The sequence below is a fragment of the Trichechus manatus genome, unplaced genomic scaffold, assembly GCF_000243295.1.
Source record: "Trichechus manatus latirostris isolate Lorelei unplaced genomic scaffold, TriManLat1.0 scaffold00103, whole genome shotgun sequence".
NCBI lineage: Eukaryota > Metazoa > Chordata > Mammalia > Sirenia > Trichechidae > Trichechus > Trichechus manatus.
This window is the reverse complement of record NW_004444039.1, coordinates 5,452,296-5,463,244: the sequence shown is the minus strand read 5'-3', so window position 1 is coordinate 5,463,244 and position 10,949 is coordinate 5,452,296.

Sequence of the window (10,949 nt, the reverse complement as noted above, 5' to 3'; positions counted from 1 at the left end):
AAGATACAACCCTGATACACACCTTCCCTGATTTTAAACTATGCAGTATCCCCTTGTTCTGTTCGAACGACTGCCTCTTGGTTTGTGTACAGGTTCCACATGACCACAATTAAGTGTTCTGGAATTTCCACTCTTCACAATGCTATCCATAATTTGTTATGATCCACACAGTCAAATGCCTTTGCATAGTCAATAAAACACAGGTAAACATCTTTCTGGTATTCTCTGCTTTCAGCTAAGACCTGTCTGACATCAGCAATGACATCCCTTGTTCCAGGTCCTCTTCTAAATCTGGCTTGAATTTCTGGCAGCTCCCTGTCAATGTACTGCTGCAACCACTTTTGAATTGCCTTCAGCATAATTTTACTTGCATGTGATATTAATGATATTGTTCAATAATTTCTGCATTCTGTTGGATCACCTTTCTTTGGAATGGGCACAAATATGGATCTCTTCCAGTCAGTTGACCAGGTAGCTGTCTTCCAAATTTCTTGGCATAGACAAGTGAGCACCTCCAGCACTGCATCCATTTGTTGAAATGTCTTGAGTGGTATTCTGTACATTCCTGGAGCCTTGTTTTTTGCCAATGCCTTCAATGCAGCTTGGACTTCTCCCTTCAGTACCATCAGTTCTTGATCATATGCTACTTCCTGAAATGGCTGAATGTCAACCAATTCTTTTTGGTACAGTGACTCTGTGATTTGCTGCCATCTTCTTTTGATGCTTCCTATGTCTTTCAATATTTTGCCCATAGAATCCTTTAATATTACAACTCGAGGCTTGAATTTTTTTGTCAGTTCTTTCAGCTTGAGAAATGCTGAGTGTGTTCGTCCCTTTCGGTTTTCTAACTCCAGGTCTTTGCACATGTCATTATAATACTTTACTTTGTCTTTTTGAGCCACCCTTTTGAATCTTCTGTTGAGCTCTTTTACTTTGTCATTTCTTCCATTCACTTTAGCTATTCTACGTTCAAAAGCAAGTTTCAGAGTCTCTACTGACATCCAATTTGGTCTTTTCTTTCTTTTCTGGCTTTGCAATGAACTTTTACTTTCTTTATGTATGATGTCCTTGATGTCATCCTATAACTCATCTCTTCTTCAGTCATCAGCCTTTATTGACCCGTTTAAAAAAAAAAAACCCATTGCTGTCGGGTTGAATCCAACTCATAGCAACCCTATAGGACAGAGTAGAACTGCCCCATAGGGTTTCCAAGGACTGGCTGGTGGATTCAAACTGCTGACCTTTTGTGGTTTATAGCCATAGCTCTTAACCACTGTGCCACTGGGGCTCTAGCCTTTATTGGGGCCTTATGTAGTCATGACTGATGGAATCATGCCCTGCCCTGAGGTCAGCTGACATCACATGATGGTCTTTGCAGCCTGGCCAGCCTCCATCTAAGTCACATCATTAACATAAACTTTCAGTTGTGATCTGAAGGCCTCAGCAAAGATAATTCAATCACTGGGGAAATTCCAATGTTTTAAAGTTTGTCTCTCAGGTTTCTGGCATGCATGTTTATGACCAGAGGCTAATTAAACTTGTACTTATTTGAATTTGTGGCATCTTCAGACAATTTTGTCTTCTGCTTCATGGGGAAATAGTACAGAACGCCCTACTTGGCCTAAACTTTTCCAGTTTATTTTATTACACCGGTAGAAATTCAACCAATGACAGATGCACTTGGGTGAACAAGCATAACCAAAGCTTTGCAGACAAATACAATAAAATCTGTAAGTGAATTCTGGGAAACAGATGGCTAGAAATGAGTGGAGTGTGGAGAGACTGCTTTCCAAGATGGGTGGGAGGAGATGGGAGATCCCAACTTCACTATTCACAAGGCGAAGGCACACCAGCCTCCACTGGTGTCCAAGAAACCTTTAGGAATCAAACAATAGAAACACCAAAATGGCCCGAGGATTTCCTAGGTTTGGCATTGGGTTGGACATTAGGATTAGGTTTGAGGTAGGAGTGAGATCCCTCAGTGGAATGAAAAGTATATCATCTTTTTGATATCTTGTCCCCGAGTTCATGGTGCACACAGAGGAAGAGAGGGAGTTGAGAGCTCTATCAATAAGATTTTTTGTGTCAAGCAACAGAAACTAATTTTGGCTAGCTCCAACAAAAAGGAATTCTTTTGGAAGTATACGGGTCCTTCCTTCCAAATTGGAAAAGGTGTACATTAAGGTTATATCTTTTTACCTTACTTATTCAACCTGTATGCTGAACAAATAATCTGAGAAGCTGGACTATATGAAGAAGAACGAGGCATCAGGATTGGAGGAAGACTTATTAATATGATATGCAGATGACACAATCTTGCTGCCGAAAATGAAAATGACTTGAAGCACTTACTGATGAAGGACAAATACTACAGCCTTTAGTATGGATTACGCCTGAAAGTTAGAAAAAAATGAAAATTCTCACCAACTGGATCGATAAACAACTTTATGATAAATGGAGAAAAAATCGAAGTTGTCACCAATTTCATTCTACTTGGATCAACAATCAATGTCCATGGAAGCAGCAGTCAAGAAATCAAATGATGTATTGTGTTGAGCAAATCTGCTTCAAAACTTTTTAAAGTTTTAAAAAGCAAAGATGTCACTTTGTTGACTAAGGTGTGCCTGACCCAAGGCATGGTTTTTTCAATCACTTCATCTGCGTGCGAAAGCTGAACAATTAAAGAGGACGATAGAAGAATTGATGCATTCAAATTGCAGAGTTGGCAAAGAATATTGAATATACCTTGGACTACCAGAAGAATGAACCAATCAGTCTAAGAAGAAATAACAACCAGAACACTCCTTAGAAATGAGGTTGGTGAGACTTGGACTTACTTACTTTGGACATGTTATCAGGAAAGACCAATCTCTAGAAAAGAACGTCATGGTTTGTAAAGTAGAAGGCCAGCGAAAATAAGAGAGACTCTCTAAGAGATGGATTGACACAACAGCCAATAGCCACAACAACGGACTCAAACATGGCAACGATCATGAAGATGGCACAGGATTGGGCAACATTTCATTTTGTTGTACGTAAGGTAACTACTGCTGGAGCTAACACAATGACAACAACAACATGGGCCACAGAAGGAGAGAAGGTAAGGATAGATTCAAAAAATACAGGCCCAGACATCTCCAGAAGGTCTCAGGAACAGGAATTACTAAATGCTTCAACGGACATCATGACTAGAAAGGATGAACTACCCCAACCATTTTCATCACTATTTTCAAGAAAGAGGATAACAGTCAGCCTACCTAGAATCCTTCGCCCTTAGCTAGAGAAGTGATGGATTCCATGATTCAAAATCCCACTTGAATATATCCAGTGGGAGTGGGGTAATTCCTCCAAATGAACGCTTTTACCCAAAGAAAGTGGAATGGGTGGTGGACTGTCAAAAGCAACATGCATCCATTACATAAGCCAACATGCAAGAACAATAGCACCAGTGGTTACATGAAGGGTCCTGCCTCAGCAGTCAGAATAATCAGGTACATGGATTAGGGGTGAAGTCTGTGCTGCTGTATTGCCAGATACATCAGAAGTCGCTTGTTTTGCCCCAAGAAGCTAAGAGGCAATTGAGAAAGAGAGGTCTAAGACAACCCTTGGGAATAATAGGCTTATTATTACTTTGCACTCCATCTGAACCTCCAAACTCCTTCAGCCAGGTGAAATCCCAAACCTTTTACAAAGACCTAAGCACTTATGAAAAGGGAAGGGCTACTAGAAAATGAGAGTTTGAATGAATTAATTCTGTTTACTTTCCCTCTGATGTCAGTGAGGGGTTAGAGTCTGAGTAAAGAAATGGGGATGGAGTTTGGTGCTTTGGGTGCCCTTGAGAAGACAGGGCTGACCCAGGTGAAGTACAAGAGCTTAGATGCTCAGATGCCAGGGAGAGGGGTATCTGCAGTGGCGGAGGACAATGAAGGCTGACCTGAGCCCAGGAAAGGGGAGGAATGCTTCCTTCTCCACTGAATGGTTCCCCATTCCCAGACCCAGAGCTCAGGCTTCTCTGGTCATTTCATCCACATGAGAGGTTCAAAAGCCTTCTGTAGAAGGGACCTTGCAACCTAATCACCATTTATAACTTTGTTTCTGGGGGTGGGAGGTGCATCCTGGGTTTCTAAATGCTGACTTATAAACTCTGGAGCATGACTTTGTCATCAACTGCACACTGTCTATAACACATCATTTCTACTCTGTGATTTTGTTGGTTGAATTTACTCTGAGAGCTCAGCCTTGGGGAATTCCATCCTAAGCAAACATTCATCTCTCACGTATGTAATTTGGTTAAGCTCTTAATGATACACAGTGGCTTTTATTATGTCTGTCTTGTGTCTTTATTTAGTCTGACTGATTTATTCACTGACTGGCTCAAACACTGTGCCTCCACGGGGTGCAGATAAACAAGGGTCCAACCAGGCCTTATAAACAAACACAAGGATACCTTACACTCTCCTAGGGGCAATGAGAGACTGAGTAGCTTCTCTGAGGTATCCAATCAGGAGGGCTGTCTACCAGGCAAGGGCACCTTGGTAACCAGAGGCCATGGCAGTAAGATCAGAGTCAGATTACCCAGGCCAGGCAACTGCAGTAGGGAGGCGTCCTCAGGGCCCTCTGCAGAGAATAAAATCTCATGCCCAGTTAAGTAAGATATCTTTGCCTTTTCCCCTAGTCTGTCCTCTCTGCCTGACCCAGAAGAATCTAAAACAAGAAGAGGGAAGAAAAGAAAAAAATGAAAGCACAGACCAGTCCCCAACCTTCCCCCTCTCCACGGAGTTGAGCTTGGGCCAGGGTTGGGCTGGGGAAAGGAGGGAAATGGGAATGGAGCTTTAAGCTGGACTGGAGAGAGAGTGTGTGTGTGTGTGTGTGTGTGTGTGTGTGTGTGTGTGTGTGTGTGTGGTGTGTGTCTGTGTTTTATTGATGATGAAAGTGTCCAAGAAAGTCAGGCTTATGACAACATTGCTGTTGTTGTTAGTTGCCATTGAGTTGGCTCTGACTCAGGGTGACCTTAAGTGTAACGGAATGAAACGTTGCCCAGTCCTGCGCCATCTTCATGATTGTTGGTACATTTAAGTCCATTGTTGCAGCTGTTTTGTCAATCCATCACATTCAGGGTTTCCCTCGTTTTTGCTAGCCTTCTGCTTCACCAAACCGAATGTTCTTTTCTAGTGATTGGATTCTCTGATGATGTGGCTATATTGAAAAATATTCTTTTGTGACCCAAAAGGTTTTCATTGGCTAATATTTGGAAGTAAATTGCCAGGCCTTCTTCCTAGTCTGTCTTAGTTTGGAAGCTCAGCTCAACTCTGTCCACCATGGGTGACTCTGCTGGTATTTGAAATGCCAGTGTTATAGCTTTCACCATCATAGCAACACGCAACCACCACCATACAGCAAACCAACAGGTGGGTGGTGGATGACAACTGTATAAAGTAATAAATGAGGTTACCATCCAAGGCACAGCAATTGGTGTCTATTTGCCTGGAGCAACAGAAGAAGAAGGAGAGTCAAAATAGGAGGAGGATATGGAAAGTGTGGCTAACCAACTTCATGAACTACTGCCTCCTTTGCCATGAGACCAGAAGAACAGAATGGGATCCAGCTACCATTACCGAACGTTTTGATCAAAGATTCTATAGAAGAATCCTGATCAAAAGTGGAAAAATGCAGAGCAGAATTTCAAATTCTCATGGACTCCGGACTTTCTGGAGCCATGGAGGCTGCATGAACCTATGAAACTATTGCCCTGAGATTATCTTTAAACCGTAAATCCAAAATATTCCCTGAAGTCTTCTTAAAACCAAACAATAGCTTAACTAGTAAAAAATGTCTGCCTTGAGCATAATGCTCTTTTAAGAACTGTATTTATGGGATCAAATTGACAACAGCAACTCAAAAGATTAGATAGGAACCTTAGGGGGCAGTGAGTCTAGATTAATGAGGGAGGAACAACTCAGAAAAGGAGGGTGAGAATGGTTCCACAACTCGAAGAGTGTCATCAATGTCACTGAATTGTACAGGTAGAAACTGTTGAATCAGTGTACATTTTGCTGTGTATAGTCTCAACGACAACAACAAAATAAAATTTTTAAAATGCAGTAATTGATCTTATTGCTCTCTCCATTAATTTAGCAAAACTATCAAAGGTGAGAAAATAGCCTGATGGTATTTTGATCTTAAATCACCTGCATGGCTAAACATGAGATTTCTTAGAAAGTCAGAAAACTAAGACAGCTCTTGGAAATTAAGCCAAAAATTACTCCGGCTTTGCTAATTGAGGATTAGAAAACATCTAATTTATGATCTTTCTATACCTCAATTTTTCCTCCTGGTGAACACTGTAAATTTTGAAAATACAGGTAGTCCCCAGCTTATGATGTATTCCTATTACGATGAACTACACTCACCACTGTCCATTCTTTTGATTGTTTGTTTCTGTACATTGTATCAGGAGCCCTGGTGGCGCAGTGTTTAAGAGCTTCGGCTGCTAACCAAAAGGTCAGCAGTTCCTTGGAAACCCTATGGGGCAGTTCTATACGATTTGTCCTATACGATTTGTCGCTACGAGTTGGAATCGACTCGAAGGCAATGGGTTTGGTTCATCTTATTGTTAGTAATAGGTACTACATACAATGTTATCATTCTCTTGCCAACCCCCAAAGACAAATAAAGATTGGATTTATAAAGATACTGATAATAAATGGCAATAATAATGAATACTAAAAAAAAATGACGTATTCGACTTATGTCAGAACTGAGTCATGGGAACGGAACCCCATCGTAAGTAAGGGACTACATGTAAAGTAAAAATGGAGGGTTCTCTTTTGGCAGTTGTGGCCTATGCACCCACCCTGCAGCAACAATCATCTCCGCTGTGAAGTGGGAGGGTTGCATTAGTTGATCGCTAAGTGTCATCCTAGTTCTGAACTCTAAGAAACTTAATGTTGTGGAGAAACAGGCAATGTCCCAAATGCCACCTTCCAGGCTGACAGAGCAAATGTACCATAGGGTCACTACTCATTACCGGATTCCGACTCATAGTGACCCTCCGGGACAAAGTAGAACTGCTCCATAGGGTTTCCAAGGCTGTAATCTTTACAGAAGCAGACTGCCACCTCTTTCTCCCTCAGATAGGGTCACTACTTGGTATTACAATGACTTAGACCCTGAGAAAAGAGATAGTTTAGGTTGTATGTTGTTTAATAACTAATATTGGAGTTCTCAGGAGTCATTTATTCTATTCAAATGAATACCTAAGCTGAAGTCACAACCAAGAACTGTGTTTTCAACCTATCATCTTGGAATGAGTAAAGTTAAGTTTACTGTTAAGTTTACTGCTGGGCAAAATAGAATACATAGGATTAAAATACCAACAGGTAGCAATACACTAAGTTTTAGAAAAAAAAAAAAAATCAGGTGCCCATGACCCCCATCAAGGCTATTATAAAACCTACTGAATAAATAGCATTGCCCGGAATTGTTGTATTCCACGTCATCTTCAATTTCTTTAAATAATTTGTGTGTTTGTGTGTGAATGTGTGTGTAGTTTATGAATGCTGGAAATATCAGTTTTGGGAAAAATAAACAAAAGATGTTGACGTATTATTTTAATTGCTAGAATTTAAAGTTTTGTTTCAACAGGATATGTTTAGTCTAAACCATTGTAGTTTTGCATTTCTAGTAAAATTTGATAGGGCACATTGTATTGAGTTTGTTGGCAGGAAGCCTGTGATTCCTACGTGTGCTGTTCCATTTTGGTTGGCCAATTTTCCGAAAGAAAATTTAAAAGATGGGTGGTGCTTCACTGAGGTTTTCCTATCTAGTGTTAAGCACCAAAAACCAATTACTGTTGAGTCGATTTCAACTCATGGCAACCCCATGGGCTTCAGAGTAGAACTGTACTCCATATAGTTTTCAAAGTCTGTGGTCTTTAAGAAGCAGACTGCCAGGCCTTTCTTCCAAGGAGTCTCTGGGTGGATTCAAACCACCAACCTTTAATCTTTCAGGTAGTAGCTGAGCACTTAAACCTTTGTGCCACTCAGGGTTAATTCTGATTGTAAAGAGCAGCGGTGTGTCTGGATGCAGCCCCCACAGGGCAAATGAGAAGACAAAACATGGGTAGAGCCAGGAGGATTTCTTGACCTTGAAACCACAGCTGACGCTGATAACTCACTTCGATTCCCATTTTAGCCCCCAGCTATTTTTAGAGCAAAGAACTTGAGCCCTTACATCAGAGGTTAAATTTAGCAATGGGTGTGAAATGGGCAGTTAATGGAAACCCTCTTTCCACTCAAAACACATCATCAGGTTTGGGTCAAATAAATGTGCCTCAGATGCAAAAAGCACGTAAAGAGGGAAGAAGGAAATGGGCCCCTCTGCAGGCTGGTATCTGATCCCTGGGTGAATTACATTTGGCCTATGGGTGAGCTCCAAGGTCTGATTTGGTTTAGAGCTGCTACAGTGAAAATGCAAGAAGGTGTTACATGCGTTTAGCGTCTGTGTACTCTGTGTTAGAAGATGGAAGCAGGGTGGTTTAGGGCTCCCTGAGAGTAGACAGGGCATTTTAAAAAGACGTAACTGTCAGTGGGATCCTTGTTTCCCAGCCTATTCCCTGTGGGAGCGCAAGCAAGGGCGTAGGGGTCAAAGTAACACGTTGCTGGCTTACCACTTATTCAAGGTTAAACTCCTACATATATATATATATACATATATATATCTCCTGCTTTACCCACCTGGGTGGTAGAATTATTATTCAAATTACTCTCCAACTGACCTATCGCTTGATGATCTTTCTTCCCTCCATGGGGGCCCCCCTCCCATAATAAATTCAGGAACTCAGAGGCTGACAAGTTCAAGGAGCCAGACTTGCTTTCTCTTGCCTGATGGCTGGAGCTGACACTCAGATTCACCCCCTAGAAGCCAGAGGGTTCCATAACTACTACTAGATATTGGTTGTTCCATGCTAAAATTGTCCTGGGCTCCCAATGAGATAATTTTTTGTGACTCAGGTCTCTGTATACACACACACACACAGACACACACACACACACGCCATTCTCACTCCTCCCTTCCCCCAGATTCTTCACTGTGCTCAAACTTGTCAGTTGCCATCAAGTTAGCTCTGACTCAGGGTTACCACGTGTACAATAGAACGAGATATTGCCCGCTCCTGTGCCATCTGCATGGTCATCGATATGCTCAAGTCCATTATTGATGCCACTGTGGATTTTGAATATCTTCCAGTCTAGGGGGGCTCATCTTCCAGGTGTATATTGTGACCCATACAGTTTTTATTGGCTGATTTTTGAAAGTTAATCATTGGGTCTTTCTTCCTAGTCTATCTTAGTCTAGAAGCTCCACTGAAACCTGTCCACCATGGATGGCCCTGCTGGTATTTGAAATACTGGTGGCATAGCTTCCAGCCTCATAGCAACACAGAAGCCACCACAGTGCAACAAATTGGCAGACGGGTGGTAGATGCTCAAACTACCCCTTCCCTAATATAATTTAGGCCATGTAGTAGGGCCAGGTTGGAGCCCCAGTGGTGCAGTGGTTAAGAGCTACATATGGCTGCTAACCAAAAGGTCAGCAATTCAAATCCACCACCCGCTCCTTGGAAACCCCATGGGGCATTTCTACTCTGTCCTATAGGTCACTATGAGTCCGAATAGACTCCATGGCAATGGGTTTGGTTTTTTGGGGGCAGGGCCAGGTAACCAGAACAAACATCTCCCATGTCTCCTCCACCCCTTCCACCAAGATGAGTTTCACCTTGGGTGTCCCTAGTGTGAAGTCTTCTGTCACCTGACCTCAGTGAGACCACCTTGACCTATTCGAAATGTTTTATTAATGTTGGATGACTTGAAAACAGGAGAAGGTTAGGTCTCTCTGTCTGCGCTTTCAAGAGGCTCCCAGGACCTTATGCAAGTTTGCCCACCTCCACACCACCACCTTTAAGACCCAACTGCTGAAAAAGTTCTTTCACGTTCTTCCTCCAGAACAACGGGTGCCTGTTTGCATTTGTCTGCATAACTGTAAGAGGCCAAACAAATTATTCTTTCTAGAAGACTTGCTCCAAGAGGACTTGCTGTCTCTGCCATTTGGACCCTGCTATATAGTCAGAGGAAACCCTGGTCATGTAGTGGTTAAGAGTTCGGCTGCTAGCCAAAAAGTCAGCAGTTCAAATCCACCAGGTGCTCCTTGGAAACCCTATGGGGCAGTTCTACCCTGTCCTGTAGGGTTGCTATGAGTCAGAATTGACTTGACGGCAACGGGTTTGGTTGTTTTATATATATATATAGTCAGAAGAGCCCTGGTGGCACAGTGGTTAAGCATTTAGCTGCTAACTGAAAGGTCGGAGGTTGGAACCTACCAGCCGCTCCAAGGTAGAAAGATGTAGCAGTCTGCTTCCATAAAGATTACTGCCTTGGAAACCCTATGGGGCAGTTCTACTGTGTCCTCTGGGGTCACTAGAAGTCAGAATCGACTCCACAGCAATCGGTTTGGTTTTGGTTTTATATAGTCAGAATCGACTCGATGGCAATGGATTTATACGCTTCTCCATGGGGGAAAGAACTGGCGATCTGCTTCCCTAAAGATTACAGCCAGAAAAACCCAATGGGGCAGTTCTACTTTGTCACATGGGGTAGCTATGAGTCGGGACTGATTCCATGGCATTCAACAACATATGCTTCTTCTAGTACAATGTTTACAGATACTGACAAGGGTAACTAACTGCTTTAGAAAATCCTTTCCCAGATATGCGAACTGAAAAAGAATCAGACGGGTTTGGGGACTGCTTCTGTGGCTGGGCACTCCAGAAAGGTCATTTCTGCAGGGTAAACATCAAGAGCTCCGTGTGATGCCCTGCTCACATACCCAGTGCCAAGAATCCGTTACCTTTGAGCTGATTCTGACTCATAGGGACCACATAGGACAGAGTAGAA